This window comes from Alligator sinensis, unplaced genomic scaffold (genome assembly GCF_000455745.1).
Source record: "Alligator sinensis unplaced genomic scaffold, ASM45574v1 scaffold329_1, whole genome shotgun sequence".
Lineage (NCBI taxonomy): Eukaryota > Metazoa > Chordata > Crocodylia > Alligatoridae > Alligator > Alligator sinensis.
Genome location: NW_005842550.1, coordinates 48,116 through 60,846, shown reverse-complemented (window position 1 = coordinate 60,846; position 12,731 = coordinate 48,116).

Genomic DNA, 12,731 nt, shown 5'->3' with positions numbered 1-12,731 from the left:
GGAGAAGGTGATGACAGGATAACGGAGTCTTGTGCACCTTTGAGAAGAAAAATCAATTGTGATTCTTTAGTGTGTTTCAGTCACATCTGAATGGGGCAGAAGTTCAAGCTCCACAGCTCAACACCAACACTAGCACTGACTGGAACCCGTATCCAGAGACTTAGAAAAGAAGTTGGAAGTTGAGTGAGTCAAGGAGCCTGAATGAGCACTTTTCCCCAGAACATCTTTTCAAGCTAAGCATGAGGCATATTGTCTGGACCAATTAACAGGATAAATTTGCTCAGCTATACCTGGGTGTCATGGTGCAGGGTCCTACAGGATGGCCGTGATCTCCCCAAGGCCCCCTTACTGTGCCAATTTGGCCCAAAGGGCACCCTCGATTCTCGCTGGCCATATCTTTGGTGTTAAATATGTATTAGGGAGGCTGTCTTTACATCTTCTTGGACACAGTTTTGCTGTATTCTGATCCCATGGGCTCCTGGACCCCTTGTCAGTCCTGTTCTACAATAGGCGTTTAGGGGCACCCTAGCCTTATGGGCATTGTGTGGCTCCAACCACCCCTTTACCACGCCCCAAGCCTCGCAGATGGATCTGGTGTTGTTAGGTCTGGGCCTTGTTATAATTTGGCCCCCTTGTCCTCCCTGGGCTCTCCTCAGCCCTGTCTCGCACTGCGCCTCACTGGCCCTCGGGCTCTCCGCAGCCCCAGTGCTGCACCCTCTCTGGCGCCAGGGTCCCCACACTGCCATGGGTCCCCTATGAGGCCTCCTCCATCCCCTAATAGCCTCACCCAAGCCACCGGTTTTAAACAGCAAACACAAAACACAAGCCCCTGGGCTATAACATAAATCCAAGCTGCCTGGCTGTGACATCATTCAAGCCACCCCAGGGGTGCTCCATCCCTCACCAGTATCAGGAGCTACTCATGCAGTCAGGCCTCCCCCTTTTGCGTGCCCAGGCAGAGCTCCTTCCTCTTTGGCTGCCAGCAGGGAACTGCCCTCCTGGCCTCAGCTCCGGGGTTTATATGTGGGCCAGGTCCTGCCCCTTCCAGTCAGCTGACCTCTGGCAGGTATGGGCCACTAGCTCCCTCTGGTTGCCCTGGTAACCAGCAGCTGGGGCTCCCCACTCATAGGCCTCTGTCGCTAGCAGTTTCTCCTCTAAGGAGCAGGGCACCTAAGTGCTCTGCAACTCTGGGTTAATTCTGTAGGACCAATCATCTAAAATCCCAGCACCTTCAGCCAACACTATGAGAGTCATTGTCCTCTGCCCTTCTTAGATACCTTTCATCAGTAAGGATTTTGCATCAAGTAACAAGCTTCTATCCCTTTCTCCATCCCTGGTAAATTAGCAATTCTGGACCTGAGTTTATGCCTGCCCTTCTGCCCTCCCCCTGAGGCCTCCACATCCCAGCAGGTGGGACCTGACATGGCAGGACAGAGTGGGGCAGGGAAGCTTGCTGCCATTGCCACAAGCCCCATTGTACCATAGTGAGGTGCCCCCTGCCCTGCTGGAAGCAGCAGGAGTGGCAGTGCAGAGTTGTGCCCCTTGCTGCTGCTGGGTAGGCAGGAGGTACCTCTCCATGGTGGTGTGGGGCTCGTGGTGGCAGCACCAAGCTTCCCTGCTGTGCTGTGCTGTGCCAAGTCTCACTTGCTGAGCCTAGGGGGAGGACAGCAGGGAATGAGCCCCAGCCCACATCCTTCCCTACCTCACGGGCTCCACTCTGACCATGCCACCCATCATGTTTGTGTGTGTTGGGGGGGGTGGGGGCACGGTCTCTGAGCTCCATGCTCTGCTCTGCTCTGCTGCAGCAGCTGCTGCCTCCCACATGTGACAGTTGGGGCTCAGGTGCTGCTGTGGAGGGGCAGGAGGCAGTGAACCCAGGTCCCTAGTCCTGTGGCCCTGGGCGGGTGGGGAGTGAGGGGTACCAGCCATGCTGGGTGGCTGTGGGTGGTGAGTGAGGGGCACCAGCAGGACTCCAATACCACTAAGGATTCCATGCATTCAAACCTGTTGGCAGTCCACTGGAGTTTGGCAAACCTTGTGGTATGCAACGACAAAGCTTTTCTTTTTATGTGAATGGACACCTCATACATGATAGCACATCCAGGAGATTTACCCATTCCAAACAGGTTGGCAACAGACCTGTAGCACTTGGGGTTCTCTATTTCCAGATAGGTAGAGCCATCCTCTGTGACCAATAGGGCTCTGTTCCCAGTGGCTACACAGCCCTGGTTCTCCCCTGTCTCCCACCACCTGGCTGCTGGCTGCTTCGAAAAACAAAATGTTTTGAAACTTCTGAAATGTTTCAACTAGCCTTGTTTTGTTTTGAGGCTGTTTCAAAGCCCTTTGTTTCTATTCAGTTTTGCTGTTTTGACCTCAAAATGAGTCAAAATAATGTTGAATCAAAACAGCCGGTGAAATTCCACACAGCTCTTGTGACAAACATGGCTTCATGGTAATAGCTTGCCTTAGCTGTTCTGGGGTAGATCCACATAGATTTCCATGTAAGAGGCCTTCTTTATCATGAATATTTGCTGCTGCTGCTGATCCCATTCTGCAGTACAATTCTTTTTACTGCTCCATACTTATTTTCTGTGTTCAGAGCTAGCAATAAAACTTATGATGGTCCTAGAGCAAGCCATTCTTATTTACCTCTGGGACATCCCAGCCTTCAGTTTGGTCACCACTATCATGCAGAAGCAGGCTATACAGTCCTGTTAAAAGTGATGCTGGCCTTGCTGCAAAATGATCTACAGTTTTGAACATCTGAGGATTTGTTATGTAGTGTACATTCAAACAGTGGGAAGCCAGATGTGTCATGGCAATAGTTAGTGAAGACCACATCAAGGAAAACAAGTCATGCCATGCCCATATGGCTGCCATTACTGTTTGAAAAAGAACACCATTTCTCTCTATAGGAAAGAAGAAATTGTTTTTTAGATATATTGGGAGTAAAAGGAAGGCCCAGGGAGGAATAGGACCCCTGCTAAATGGGCAGAAACAATTGGTGACAGACAGAGGGGACAAGGCTGAAGTCCTCAACGAGTTCTTTGCCTCAGTGTTCCTAAGTGAGGGGCACGACAAGTCTCTCACTGGGGTTGTAGAGAGGCAGCAGCAAGGCACCAGACTACCATGCATAGACCCTGAGATGGTGCAGAGTCATTTGGAAGAACTGGATGCCTTTAAGTCGGCAGGCCCGGATGAACTCCATCTGAGGTTGCTGAAGGCACTGGCCGACATCATTGCAGAGCCACTGGCGGGAATATTTGAAAGCTCGTGGCACACGGGCCAAGTCCCGGAGGACTGGAAAAGGGCCAACGTGGTCCCCATTTTCAAAAAGGGGAGGAAGGAGGACCCGGGCAACTATAGGCCAGTCAGTCTCACCTCCATCCTTGGCAAAGTCTTTGAAAAAATTATCAAGGCTAACATTTGTGAGAGCCCGGCAGGACAAATTATGATGAGGGGAAACCAGCATGGGTTCGTGGCAGGCAGATCGTGCCTGGCCAATCTAGTTTCTTCTTATGACCAGGTTACGAAATGCCTGGACACAGGAGGAGGGGTGGATGTCGTATACTTAGACTTCAGGAAGGCCTTCCCTGGAAGGGTGTGGGCAGTGGGGTCTCGCAGGGCTTGGTCCTTGGCCCGATACTCTTTAATGTCTTCATCAGTGACTTGGACGAGGGAGTGAAATGTACTCTGTCCAAGTTTGCAGATGACACAAAGCTATGGGGAGATGTGGACACGCCGGAGGGCAGGGAACAGCTGCAAGCAGATCTGGACAGGTTGGACAAGTGGGCAGAAAACAACAGAATGCAGTTCAACAAGGAGAAATGCAAAGTGCTGCACCTAGGGAGGAAAAATGTCCAGCACACCTACAGCCTAGGGAATGACCTGCTGGGTGGCACGGAAGTGGAAAGGGATCTTGGAGTCCTAGTGGACTCTAAGATGAACATGAGTCGGCAGTGTGACAAAGCCATCAGTAAAGCCAATGGCACTTTATCGTGCATCAGCAGATGCATGACGAATAGATCCAAGGAGGTGATACTTCCCCTCCATCGGGCACTGGTCAGACCGCAGCTGGAGTACTGTGTGCAATTCTGGGCGCCGCACTTCAAGAGGGATGCGGATAACCTGGAGAGGGTCCAGAGAAGGGCCACTCGTATGGTTAAGGGCCTACAGACCAAGCCCTATGAGGAGAGACTAGAGAAACTGGACCTTTTCAGCCTCCGCAAGAGAAGGTTGAGAGGCGACCTTGTGGCTGCCTATAAGTTCATCACGGGGGTACAGAAGGGAATTGGTGAGTATTTATTCACCAAGGCGCCCCCAGGGGTTACAAGAAATAATGGCCACAAGCTAGCAGAGAGCAGATTTAGATTGGACATTAGGAAGAACTTCTTCACAGTTAGAGTGGCCAGGGTGTGGAACGGGCTCCTAAGGGAGGTGGTGCTCTCCCCTACCCTGGGGGTCTTCAAGAGGAGGTTAGATGAGTATCTAGCTGGGGTCATCTAGACCCAGCATTCTTTCCTGCTTATGCAGGGGGTCGGACTCGATGATCTATTGAGGTCCCTTCCGACCCTAACATCTATGAATCTATGAATCTATAAGCTGCTTAATAGATCTTGGGATTTTTTCTTTGCTTTGCATATGTCCCACACAATTTTAAGTTTGAGACTTTCATGTACTGCCTGCTAAATGTCTCACAACATACTGTAGCATATTTTATTTGGGGTCCCAAAGTTACAAAAGTCCCTAGGATACGAGTGCGCTCCTGCTGTTGACGTAGTTTGTTGTGGCAAGTTCTGCCTTATGCACCCTCTCATTCCTGACTGCTTCTTGTTTGTGCGTGGATGCATAATACCAGATTTATGACTGAAGAATTAACCTATCATGGCTTACCTATTCATTTATCCATGTCTATAGAAAATGGAGTGCATTTCCTGAAACACTGTCCCTCCCAGAATTCCATCTGAAGCAAAAGCCCAATTTAACTATCAGACATTCCAATGGCGTAATTTCCTACCCCAGACGCATATTTTGTTCAGTATCTTAAAGTTAGTTAATTCTAAAAAAAAATCTTTTTAAGACTGTCACTGGCACTGCATTGCTTAATATCCCCAAAGAACAGCCAGCTTACATGAATGATTTGCTCTCTGTGGATGAAAAACTGCCCTGGGTAACATGTTACCCCAGGCATGAATGTGTTTTTCTATATGAGGTAACAACTTACCCCAAGCCCATGTTAACGCATTGGGCTAACTTGTTACCCCAATGTAATTTCTGTATAAATGATGGCCTAGACCTGTTTGGCCACTTTGGGTGGATGCATCTGAAAGGTCAGCATTCATTCTCACTTCATTCATGCCCACTTCAGGTATCCATGGTAACTAATGGATGGGCATCCTCCACACTGCTTTTGCAGAAGATGTGCTAATCCCTTTTCCTAACCAGTTTGTTTGCAGGCTGCAAGGTCATCAAAACACCCCACCTTTGCCAAAACAGACCCCCAAACCCTTTGTCACACCCAAATCCACCTCTGCCCTCTTTTCTCATGGCAAAACCCCAACTCACCTGCCCCTTTCATAACATACAAGCTAGTTTGCCCTGACTTTGTTGGAACTAAGGACAAGGAGCAAGAGGACAGCAGAGAAGAAATAGAACTATATCATACTGCAATACAGCATACATTATGGAGTCCCTTTCAACGGCAAGGGCTTGACACCCCACATGCCCCTTTTACCTGTTCTGAATAAGCCCTTGCATGTGTGGTTTCCAAACAGCATCCACCCGCATTTGGTTGCCTGAAAAGGGTGGATGCTGATCTCTGGCTTCTATGCCCAGGAGGAGAGGGTGCTACCTGCGCTGCCATAGGGCAGGGCAGAATTGTTTCTGTAACATCATAGGTGGACAGGCTTGTCTTTGATTGTTATTTATATGCATTCAGCAGTAATCATTTTTTTCTTTTTTTTCTGAAGTCCAGGATGAAAAGGTAGTGCATATTCAATGCTGAAGCCTGTCTTGTACAGGTAACCAGGGATCACAGTGACACATTCACTGATGGAATCTTATCCTAAGGCAGTGAGGATGCTGACTTTGTTCCAGACATGGGAGATTGTTCACAGCAAGAAGACCAGGTGTCTATGGAAGCTTCATCCATCTCAGATGAGGAAGAGTTGGTGCCACAAGCAGAAGTGATGGCAAAACTTCCAGTGTAAAAGGGAAGAGGTCCAGCCCGGGCCTGCCATGGAAGACTGAGGAGAGCTACAGCAGGACATCGAGCAGAACCACTGCCACCACCCCCAAAAAACTTTGCAGATGATGACACCTTTAGAGGAAGGAATGGCAGTGTGTGGGGGAAAAAGTCCATAGCTAATACATCATTGCAAAACAGCCAAGGACATAGTACATGAAAGTGTTGGGCCAACAAGAGAAAGTAATAAAGACACAGTGGTGGAAACATTCCCCCTGTTTTTCGCACAATATATCCTGACTGTTATCATCAGAGAAACAAACTGAGAGGGAGAAAGAAGATTCAGGGAGTGGAATGATAGCTATCCTGAAAGTAGAAAGGAGTGAAAAAAAAAAAGAAACAGAGCTGAAAGGTTACATCAGCCTCCTACTGCTGAGTGGTCATGAGGCAATGGAAGAGTTGTGGGAGCAATACACCAGGTGTTCTTGCTTCCATGCCACAATGAGTTTAAAATGATTCCATCAGATCACCAACAACCTGAGATTTGACAACAAACTGACAAATGAATAAAGCAGAGCTGTGGACAAGCTTGCTGCCTTTAGAGATATTTGGATACAATTTGTGGAGTAGTTCAGGAAATGGTATATACCAGGAATACACCTGGCGGTTCATGAGCATCTCATTGCATTCAGGGATCACTGTCCCTTGAGACAGTATATGGCCAGGAAGCCTGCCAAATATGGCTTGAAAATGGGTGGTGCTGTGATGCTGCAACATCATTCCCCCTGTCTGGAGACATCTACCTGGGCAAGCAACCAGAAGCTCCACAACAAGGTAATCTTGCTACCCAGGTCATTGAAAAACTGCTTCATACCTGGTACAGGATGGAAAGGAATATTGTGGGTGACAATTTCTTCACAAGTACTGACCTGGCAGAAAGAATGTTACATCACGACTTGACCTACGTGGGTATGTTTTGGAAAAACAGACCCTATATCCCAAACAAAAATGTAAGCATATCAAAGAAGGGAGACCTTTTCATCCATTTTTGCCTTTTATGGGGAGCTCACCCTAGTTTCCTATGTTCTAAAGAAGTCCAAAGTTGCGTTGTTGCTGTCAAGCATGTATCATGACCTGCCAGTGGGTGGAGAGCCAATAAAGCTGGACATCATCCATGACTACAATAAAAACAAGGGTGGGGTGGCTAACCTTGACCGCTTAGTCCGTATGACCACCTGAAGATGTAAAATCAACAGGTAGCCAATGACACTATTTTTCAATATGCTGGATGTGGCTGCCATTGCCAGCCCCATCATTTGGCTAGGCCACAATGGAAAATGGAAGCAATCACGTTTAAGAAGATGGCACTTACTTTTGCAGGAGCTTGGAGAACAGTTGATCGACAGACAAATAAAATGAAGAATGATGGATACATGGAATCTGTCTAAATCCATCAAGTATGGTATGACTGCCCTAAATTGCAAATTGCCAGAACACACCCCAGTAGAACCTTCTGCAAGCATGACTGGACGTTGTGCTTTTTGTCCAAGGACAGATGACTGCAAAACCCGGAAATGATGCGAAGGTTGTAAGTGATTTGTTTGTGTGCACCACAGTACATCACTGCTGCTTTGTGAGGAATGCAATATTTAGTTAAAACGTTTAGGAAATGTTTTTGGAAGTAATTGTTAGTTTGAAAACAGTGTGAACGGTAGACTTAGCAAATTGTTCATTCACGTTTTGAAACTAGAAAAAAAGTTTAAATTTTGTTTGTATTTCTAGTTAAATAATATTTGGGGTTCACATCATCATAAATATTCTTTTAAACAATCTATATATTTAATAAATAGTTTTTTGTACATTTATATTGCTGTCACTGGTTCCATTTTGTTCATGTGGGTGGGGTAACAAGTTATTCCATGAGATCAACATTGTCAAATTGTGGGGTAACAAGTTACCCCATGAGAATAACAATGGTTACAGTTTCATGAGAACAGATGAGGCTTAAACAACATGCAACCCTATATTTCTTTTTTCATTTATGATGGCATGGGAATGGTGTGTCTTTATTTCATTTAATCAACCTCCCTCACACCCCTCTCTGCCACAAAAAACCCCAACTATACTCTTCTGGGGCATTGTAAATTATCTAGTGATGTATCTTTCCTAGAAGCTACAAGGAAAGAGAAAAAGCAGATTAGAAATTCAGATCATACCTGAGAATTTTTTGATTAAATGATTCTTGAATATTTCAGAGTATTAAGCATTTTTTTCATGTGTGCATTCATTTTTTATGCTTTGCATAATCTTTCCAATGACTGTAGGCACAAATGTGCTATGTAGAAGCAGCAGCTAGCTTGTGTGATTACTCATTAAATTTAATGGGTAGGTTAAAATTATCTTCTACAAAAAGTAAGATGAAAGCGAAATCACACATTTGAAAGCCAGGCTCAGGGATAAAACATATGCAAGGACAATTAGTCATATAATGCCCTCTTAATATGCACAACTACAAATACTTCATGCAGATATACAGCAGACTTGGATGCACATTACCCAAGTGGAACTCAGTTGTGATTGTGTATGAAATGATACATTTAACTCTAATGATACACATAACTCACAGAAAGAAAAACCACCAATGTAGTTTAGGACTCTCTTGCTCTTGTAGAAATGGAATGTTTTCAGTACATAAACCACTGATAGCTAAATCCTATTTAGTCTTTTTTCCCCCTCTCTCTTTATTTAAATATAGTGAAACAATATAGAACCGTATCATTAAGCCAGAATACATTACTGTGTGGTACCTTATTCACAGACAGATGTGTAACAGGACACAAAGGCAAAAAAGGGTGTAAAGATTAATCTGACCCTTCCCCCATCCCTTACATTTCTCAGTTCTCACTAAAGGAGAGGGCAGTTCAGTCATGAAAGGCAACAGTGAATGGGGGTGAAAAGTCTACTACAAGGAAGAAAAACAAAAGCAAAACACACACCCAGACAAATCTTTGAGAGGGAAAAGAGTGTGGTACCCAAATGCGGGGAAGGGGAAGAAGGAAGGGAAGCAGAGTTCATCTAGCTTGACTCTCATTGTCTCATGAGGAAAAGGGGAAAATAATTGACCAATTGATTCCTTCACCTCATCCCTGTCACATGAATAATCCAGAGAGAAGCAGAAAGTAGTAGCAACACTACCTAAATAAGGAGATGCTTTTCTGAAACTTCCTAGCGGGATTTAGAGGTAGGAATTGAGATTAATTTGAGAGCTTCTTGAAGGAAGTTTCTGGGCAAAGGGAATGAATTTAATGTGAACCGTCAGGGACTGCAAGGTGTATAAAGGGCTTATTTTGGGTCCTGTCCTACTCCCAGTAGGAGTGGGATGGACACTGATTTATGCCTGAGGATACTGTGGTTGAGTGACATGATTCTTGGCTGTCCTTTTTCACATGAATGGTCAGCTCTAATGACCTGTGGGATCTTCAGATGTAAGGATTATGCTTGTATCATGCTAGGGGTTAATACTCATCTTTCTGACATAGGCTTTGCACAGGTGGAGCTCTACTGGCTTCAGTAGAATTATCAGTGATTTACATTCTTTGACACACTGACAAATTGAACACCAGGGAGTTTTTGCTGAGTGGATGTTTGGCACTATGGCAGAGCAAGCTTTTAAATTAGTTCTCAGTGGACTAAAGAGAAGCGGAGCCTTAAAAACATTACATGAAATAACTAAAAATTTAACCTAAAGAGAAAGATGAAAGGGACCAATTCTGACCCACACCGAGATCCTATGGGAGGATAAAATCTAGCCTTATATCTCTAGTTCAACCCAGTCCTCAAGTCACAGAATCAAATCCCAGTGTAATTACAGAAGGAGCACAGCAGCAGCATGCTAATTAGTCTGCAGACTGAACAGCGACTGGCATTTGTGTGCAGCCAGTGCCAGTAGCTCATGATTCTCAAAGCACAAGTACAGCCTCTTGGATCCAAGGATGCTGAACTAGAGGAGTAGAGAGAAGAAATGAGATTATATAGAATCAAATTAATGTCAAAGCAGCAAAACAGCCCAAGTACCAAAGAGGAAAACATGTATGCACAGCATCCATTTGGACACTTAAACAAAATGGTTGGACTCCAATAGGAGCTGCTGAATACTGCCTGAGCACTTCCAAAAATCTGGCCATCTCATTTAAATGTGAGTTGAGGTCATTTCAAAGTGGAGATTGATTATAAATCCCTGAGAAGTTCCTTTTGAAATCATTGTCATTAAAAGGGGTTTTCAAATATAAAACCCGCTCCCTATTAATGACTCTCCTTTTACTTGTATCTCTTACCCTGCTCTCATCTATGCATAAAAACACACCTTCTTCTGCCGTTGGACTGTTATGCCCAGTTGGAAAAAACAGGTGAACTCATAGCTGATTCTGGTGATACATGTGACCATAAGAGTGGGTCTAAAACCAAAATATAACCAATGTAGCCCTATCTTCTTCCAGGTCCTCTTAGTTTAGTGCTGCCTGCCAGGCTTCAAGATCATTTTTGTCAATCCCTTAACTCAAGAATGATCTCTACAGCAGCTCATTGATGGGCCTTCAAGTGACTTAAGAACCTTCAAATCAGCTCTGCCATGAATAGAAATCAGTGGGCATGTCTACATGTTCATTAATGCACCTTTGCTACTGCGCACTAAGTTTAGTACCTCTTCTATTCAGAAGCTGTGCTAATATACAGTAGCGAAGGCAAACTTTTTTGTGATGCTTAATGCACAGTAGAATAACTGCACTGCACAGTAGCACAGTTTTTACCGTGACACGCTAATGTGCAGTAGATCAGTCCACTGACTGCACATTAAGGTATCTCACGTAGATATGTCAAATGTTTTGTATCCATTTCATATCCCCTTGACAAGGCAGTATCCATTTATGAATACAGATTTATGGGTTCATGGATCTATACTTCTGGTATGTCAGAAAATATAATTCAAAACAACCAAAAAACAAACATACAACAAATTAACCTATTTTTAAAGGGAATGAAATAAAAAGGGGTTTCTAATTCTGGATTCAGGTTTAATAATATATATGGCAGACAAATTGCAAAAGCTCTGAGAAATATGAATATTTGCAAAATAATTGTGACTTTAGACAACAAAAAAGCAAATGCTGATAAAATTTAAATATCTATTTGTAAACTAACCAGGGTTTTTATTAGTCATGTTGGGGCTCTATTTAAAGGGTTAAAATCTTAATCTGAAGTCCTTTAACTGAAAATTGAATCATAATGAAACAGCTCTCTTGGTAAATACTCTTTTATTTAATCTCATGCTCTGAATGTGCTTTCATTGATGACTGAGGCATATACAGAGTTTTGTGGTAGAAGCCGGGAGCTTACTGCTTCCCAAATTAATTGGTGTTACAGCTCATCACCCATAGTAATGTTTCCAGAATCCTTCCCCTATTATCTTGATCTGTCAGGTTAAATTTATCTCTTTGACATTACATTCACTAAGCAGTATGAGAAAGGAGAATCACAGGTGGTGGGAAGGGAGGAAAAAGGCACACTGAAACATTATTGTATTATGAACCCAACTTTTTCATGTCTGAAGTCTTTGAGCACATTTATACACATTAATGCACATTAACCTAATTTAATGTGCATTATGGGCACACGTCTACACATGCATGCCCTTAATGCACATTAAAATGGCAAAATTAGGTTAATCACACCTAAATTTGATACCTGCAAGTGCAGGTATCAGATTCATAGATTCATAGATGTAGGGTTGGAAGGGACCTAAGTTGATCTACAAGTCCAACCCCCTGCCCTGGGCAGGAGAGAATACTGGGCTCATATGACCCCAGCTGGGTAATTATCAAGCCTCCTCTTAAAGACCCCCAAGGTAGGAGCCAGCACCACTTCCCTTGAAAGTTGGTTCCAGATCCCAGCTGCCCTGTGAAGTAGTGCCTTCTAATGTCCAGCGTGAACCTACTCTCAAACAACTTATGGCCGTTATTCCTTGTTACTCTGGGAGGTGGTCAGGGGAACAGGTTCTCTCCCATCCCCTGCTGGTCCCCCCAGCAAGTTTACAGACAGCCACCAGGTCCTCTCTCAGCCTTCTGTTATGAAGGCTGAACAGGTTCAGGTCCCGTAGCCTCTCCTCGTAGGGTCTGCCCTGCTGTCCCCAAATCAAGCGAGTGGCCCTCCTCTGGACCCTCTCGATGCTGGCCACATCCCTCCTAAAGTGCAGCACCTAGAACTGGAAGCAGTACTCCAACTGTGGCCTGACCAATGTCACATAGACGGGGAGGATCACCTCTTTGGCCCTGCTTGTGATGCATCTGTGGATGCGTGACAAGGTGTGGATAGCCTTACTGACCATGTCCTCACATTGGTGGCCCGCGTTCATTTTGGAATCAATAATAACTCCAAGATCTCTTTCTGCCACTGTGCTTTCAAGAAGGGAGTTCCCCAGCCTATAGGTATGCTGCTGGTTCTTACTGCCCAAGTGCAGTACCCTGCACTTGTCAGTATTGAATCCCATCTTATT